Genomic DNA, 6990 nt, shown 5'->3' on the forward strand with positions numbered 1-6990 from the left:
TCCCCACTCCTCCAGGGTACTCCGGCCAGGGGTGACTAGTTGGGGGGGGGGGTAATGCCACGGCCGCAGGGACCTATATAAAAGTGTCCCCCGGTTGTGGCATTATCTCTCTGGCTAGTGGAGCCCGGTGCTGGTTTAAAAAAATGGGGGACCCCTACATCTTTTGTCCCCCGTATTTTTTTAACCAGGACAGGACACAAAGCCCGGTGCTGGTTATATAAATATGGGGGGACCCTACGCATTTTTTCCCCTGTATTTTTACAACCAGGGCCGGCTCAAAGAGCCCGAGGCTGGTTATGCTTTTTAAAAAAAATTTTTTTTAAGCTAAACAGACCCTTTTTCACAGATAAGCAAACACGGATCTCACTGATCCGTGCATGACTATCCAAACATGCCAGGAAAAAGCAGGTCTATTTTTTTGCTGCTTTTTTTTACGAGTCGCAAATAAAAACCAACCGCAATTGAACATTCAGGGATAAACACCAAAATACGAATGAATAGTAAATTCCCGTGTTGTATAAACAAACAGCCATGTTTGATCGATGGTCTATTCATTCGTATTTCTGCCCTCTGCCGTGAAAACCATTACGAATTGCCCCAACACTGCCGAGATTTGTGCTTAGTATATTCCTGTGTTGACAGTTTGCCAAAAAAACAAACCTCGGACAAAATCGGGACTTTAGTAACTAAACCCCCAGGTTGGTTCCCACGGTAGTTATATGGGAATTTAATCATGACCTGTCTTTGCCCCCAATTTATTTTATTCTGGATCATTATAAAGTTGTTTCTATTTTATCTATGAAATACATTTTTCTTTTATTCCAGTTGCAATTTTAGACCGACCAGAGGTTGCCGGAACTGCAGATTTTTGTCAAACGTGTGCATCACGTATTGTTAAAATGTATGTGTCTTTTCACTATCTCTTAGTTTTTGTTTTTAATTGAAAGTGATTAGCAATATAACAGTGCAATTCTATGTATGGTTAATTGAATTATATCTTATTAATATAAGGCAATTCTGATATAAAAATGAATTTATTCAACATTTAATACTACATGTTCACCAGTTGATGGTGCTAGTTTCCAACTTTGCACTGTATACTGTAAATCAAATTTTAACCTGTGTAACATTTCTCTCCTCTGAATAAGCTATGTTTCCCCTTTTATACTTTCATCTTCTTCAATAACAAATGATGAGCACAGCCAACTTGAATGTAGGGCAAAGAGTACAATGTTTGCAGTACAGGGTAAGCATCCCTTATCCGATATAATGGGCTCCAGAAGGCTGGCAGAAGCGTTTTGGATTTCGGATTATTTCTGATTTTTAAATATTTGCATACCATAATCAGATGTCTTTGGGATGGGACCCAAGTGTAAACATGAAATTCATTTATGTTTCATATATACTTTATACACATAGACTGAAGGTAATGTTATTACATATTTTTTTATCATTTTGTGCATGAAACAAAGTTTGTGTACATTGAACCATCAGAAATCAAAGGTGTCACTATCTCGGTGCTCAAAAAATGTCAGATTTTGTATAATTTCAAATTTTGAATAAGGGATACTCAAACTTTTGTATAGTAATATACAATTTGGTACACAAAATCTATAATGGTTTGTGCACAAGACAAGTTCGTAACCTTTGCGGGTATAAGGAATGCAATTGCTTTGGGGCCCAGAGGCTTAGTTGTTGCCTGGACCTAGGTTATAAAGTTTCATACCAATTTCCCAGATTGGCCTGCTAAGCAATTGGTTCTGATTAGAGATGAGCGGGTTCGGTTCATCAAGATCGGAACCACCCCGAACGTCACGTGTTTTACACGGGTCCGAGGCAGCCTCGGATCTTCCCGCCTTGCTTGGTTATCCCAAATGAGGCCGAACGTCATCATCCCGCTGTCGGATTCTCGCAAGATTCGTATTCCATATAAAGAACCGCGTGTCGCCACTGTTTTCACTCGTGCATCATAGATTAAGCGGAGAGGACGTGGCTACGTTCTCTGCCTGAAATGCTCAATATCTGTGCTGAATGTGCTGCATTGTGGTGACCACCAGTATATCATAGTACAGTACAGTAGGCCATTGCTGTTTCTTGCAGCTCTGTGTCAGACTCAGTTCTAGTATCCTGATCAGTGCTCAATATCTGCTGCATTGTTGTGACCAGTATATAGTAGTACAGTGCTGCATTGTGGTGACCACCAGTATATAGTAGTACAGTACAGTAGGCCATTGCTGTATCTTGCAGCTCTGTGTCACTTCTAGTATCCATATCTGTGCTGCATTGTTGTGACCAGTATATAGTAGTACAGTGCAGCATTGTGGTGACCACCAGTATATAGTAGTACAGTACAGTAGGCCATTGCTGTTTCTTGCTGCTCTGTGTCACTTCTAGTATCCTGATCAGTGCTCAATATCTGCTGCATTGTTGTGACCAGTATATAATAGTACAGTGCAGCATTGTGGTGACCACCAGTATATAGTAGTACAGTACAGTAGGCCATTGCTGTTTCTGTGCTGTTTCTGTATCACTTCTAGTATCCTGATCAGTGCTCAATATCTGCTGCATTGTTGTGACCAGTATATAGTAGTACAGTGCAGCATTGTGGTTACCAATGGCCTATTGTACTGTACTACTATATATAGAATATATTGTAGTACAGTACAATAGGCCATTGCTATTGATATATTACTGGCATATAATTCCACACATTAAAAAAAGGAGAACAAAAATGTGGAGGGTAAAATAGGGAAAGATCAAGATCCACTTCCACCTAGTGCTGAAGCTGCTGCCACTAGTCATGGCAGAGACAATTCAATGCCACCAACGTTGTCTGCCCAATGTGATAGTAGAGAGCATGTAAAATCCAAAAAACAAAAGTTCAGTAAAATTACCCAAAAATCTATATTAAAAGTGTCTGAGGAGAAGCGTATACTTGCCAATATGCCATTTACAACACGGAGTGGCAAGGAACGGCTGAGGCCCTGGCCTATGTTCATGGCTAGTGGTTCAGATTCACATGAGGATGGAAGCACTCATCCTCTCGCTAGAAAAACGAAAAGACTTAAGCTGGCAAAAGCACAGCAAAGAACTGTGCGTTCTTCTAAATCACCCAAGGAGAGTCCAATTGTGTCGGTTGCGATGCCTGACCTTCCCAACACTGGATGGGAAGGGGTAGCTCCTTCCACCATTTGCACGCCCACTGCAAGTGCTGGAAGGAGCACCCACAGTCCAGTTCCTGATATTCAAATTGAAGAAGTCACTGTTGAAGTACACCAGGATGAGGACATGGGTGTTGCTGGCGCTGAGGAGGAAATTGACAAGGAGGAATCTGATGGAGAGGTGGTTTGTTTAAGTCAGGCACCCGGGGAGACACCTGTTGTCCGTGGGATGAATTATGCCATTGACATGCCTGGTCAAAATACCAAAAAAATCAGCTCTTCGGTGTGGAATTATTTCAACAGAAATGCGGACAACTGGTGTCAAGCCATGTGTTGCCTTTGTCAAGCTGTAATAAGTAGGTGTAAGGACGTTAACCACCTAGGAACATCCTCCCTTATACGTCACCTGGAGCGCATTCATCAGAAGTCATTGACAAGTTCAAAAACTTTGGGTGACAGCGGAAGCAGTCCACTGACCACTAAATCCCTTCTTCCTCTTGTACCCAAGCTCCTGCAAACCACACCACCAATTCCCTCAGTGTCAATTTCCTCCTTAGACAGGAAAGCCAATAGTCCTGCAGGCCATGTCACTGCCAAGTCTGATGAGTCTCTCCTGACTGGGATTCCTCCGATGGATCCTTGAGTGTAATGCCTACTGCTCCTGGCTCTGCTGTTGTTGCTGCTGGGAGTCGATCATCATCATCCCAGAGGGGAAGTCGGAAGACCACTTGTACTGCTTCCAGTAAGCAATTGACCGTCCAACAGTCCTTTGCAAGGAAGATGAAATATCACAGCAGTCATCCTGTTGCAAAGCGGATAACTCAGGCCTTGGCAGCTGTGTTGGTTTTAGACGTGCATCCGGTATCCGCCGTTAGTTCACAGGGACTTAGAGAATTTCTTGAGGTAGTGTGTCCCCGGTACCAAATGCCATCTAGGTTCCACTTCTCTAGGCAGGCGATACCGAGAATGTACACAGACGTCAGAAAAAGAGTCACCAGTGTCCTAAAAAATGCAGTTGTACCCAATGTCCACTTAACCACGGACATGTGGACAAGTGGAGCAGGGCAGACTAAGGACTATATGACTGTGACAGCCCACTGGGTAGATGTATTGCCCCCCGCAGCAACAAAAGCAGCGGTGGCACCAGTAGCAGCATCTCGCAAACGCCAACTTGTTCCTAGGCAGGCTACGCTTTGTATCACCGCTTTCCATAAGAGGCACACAGCTGACAACCTCTTACGGAAACTGAGTAACATCATCGCAGATTGGCTTACCCCAATTGGACTCTCCTGGGGATTTGTGACATCGGACAACGCCACCAATATTGTGCGTGCATTACATGTGGGCAAATTCTAGCATGTCCCATGTTTTGCACATACAATGAATTTGGTGGTGCAGAATTTTGTAAAAAATGACAGGGGCATGCAAGAGATGCTGTCGGTGGCCCGAAGAATTGCGGGCCACTTTCGGCATTCAGCCACCACGTGCCGAAGACTGGTGCACCAGCAAACACTCCTGAACCTGCCCCGCCATCAGCTGAAGCAAGAGGTGGTAACAAGGTGGAATTCAACCCTCTACATGCTTCAGAGGATGGAGGAGCAGCAAAAGGCCATTCAAGCCTATACATCTGCCTACGATATAGGCAAAGGAGGGAGAATGCACCTGACTCAAGCGCAGTGGAGAATGATTTCAATGTTGTGCAAGGTTCTGCAACCCTTTGAACTTGCCACACGTGAAGTCAGTTCAGACACTGCCAGCCTGAATCAGGTCATTCCCCTCATCAGGCTTTTGCAGAAGCAGCTGGAGAGATTGAAGGAGGAGGTAAAATGGAGCGATTCCGCTAGGCATGTTGGACTTGTGGATGGAGCCTTTCATTCACTTAACCAGGATTCACTGGTGGTCAATCTGTTGAAATCAGAGCACTACATTTTGGCCACCGTGCTCGATCCTAGGTTTAAAGCCTACGTTGTATCTCTCTTTCCGGCAGACACAAGTCTGCAGATGTTCAAAGACCTGCCGGTGAGACACTTGTCAAGTTAAGCGGAACGTGACCCGCAACAGCTCCTCCTTCATTTTCTACCGCCACTGTAGCTGCCAGGAAAAGGATCAGATTTCCAAAATCACCCGCTGGCGGTGATGCAGGGCAGTCAGGAGCGAATACTGACATCTGGTCCGGACTGAAGGACCTGCCAACGATTACTGACATGTTGTCTACTGTCACTGCATATGATTCTGTCACCATTGAAAGAATGGTGGAGGATTATATGAGTGACAGCATTCAAGTAGGCACGTCAGACAGTCTGTACGTATACTGGCAGGAAAAAGAGGCAATTTGGAGGCCCTTGCACTAACTGGCTTTATTTTACCTAAGTTCCCCCCCCTCCAGTGTGTACTCTGAAAGAGTGTTTAGTGCAGCCAGTCACCTTGTCAGCGATCGGCGTACGAGGTTACTTCCACAAAATGTGGAGAAGATGATGTTCATCAAAATGAATTATAATCAATTCCTCCGTGGAGACATTTACCAGCAATTGCCTCCAGAAAGTACATAGGGACCTGTGATGGTGGATTCCAGTGGGGACGAATTAATACTCTGTGAGGATGGGGATGTACACAGTGAAAGGGGTGAGGAATCGGAGGATGACGATGAGGTCGACATCTTTCCTCTGTAGAGCCAGTTTGAGCAAGGAGAGATTGATTGCTTCTTTTTTTGGTGGGGGCCCAAACCAACCAGTCATTTCAGGCACGGTCGTGTGGCAGACCCTGTCGCTGAAATGATGGGTTTGTTAAAGTGTGCATGTCCTGTTTATACAACATAAGGGTGGGTGGGAGGGCCCCAAGGACAATTCCATCTTGCACCTCTTTTTTTTTTAATTTATCTTTGCATCATGTGATGTTTGGGGTCAGTTTTTTTAAGTGCCATCCTGTCTGACACTGCAGTGCTACTCCTAGATGGGCCAGGTGTTTGTGCCGCCCACTTGGGTCACTTAGTTTAGTCATCCAGCGACCTTGGTGCAAATTTTAGACTAAAAATAATATTGTGAGGTGTGAGGTGTTCAGAATAGACTGGAAATGAGTGGAAATTATGGTTATTGAGGTTAATAATACTATAGGATCAAAATTACCCCCACATTCTATGATTTAAGCTGTTTTTGAGGGGTTTTATGAAAAAAAAAAACACAGAATCCGACAAAAAACCTTGAGGGAGGGTTTACCAAAATGCGTCCGAATCCAAAACACGGCCGCGGAACCGAATACAAAACCAAAACACAAAACCCGAAAAATTTCCGGTGCACATCTCTAGTTCTGATCCATTGCCCTGCCTGAATTGTGTGACATTACATTTTCAGTGAGAGGAAAGGGTAGTGGATGTTATAATGGCAAGGGGCACTGTAATGTGGCATAGCTTGAACTGGAGGGGATTGTAATGTGTCTCTGGTCTGCTCATTGTAATGTGGAGGGCACTATAATGTTACATAATAAGAACTGGGACATATAAATGTGGCACAGTATGAAACAGAGGCACTATAGTGTGGCATTATATGAACTGGCATAATATGTAACATGGCATGACATAGCTTGGAGTGCACTCTAACATGGAACAGTATGAACAAGAGCACTATAATGTGGCATAATATAAACTTTGGGCACTGTGTGTCATAATGTTAATTGGGGGTACTTTGTTGCATATTGTGTACTGACAGTCCTAAGAACACAAAAAGAAAGGTACATCTGCACACTTGAATGATCTATGTTAACAATTTAATTGATGAAAATATCAATAAAGCCCCAATAGACGTGTGTCTAAAATAGACTTTAAGCCTCTCTGGGG

Source organism: Pseudophryne corroboree, chromosome 4 (genome assembly GCF_028390025.1).
Source record: "Pseudophryne corroboree isolate aPseCor3 chromosome 4, aPseCor3.hap2, whole genome shotgun sequence".
Classification (NCBI taxonomy): domain Eukaryota; kingdom Metazoa; phylum Chordata; class Amphibia; order Anura; family Myobatrachidae; genus Pseudophryne; species Pseudophryne corroboree.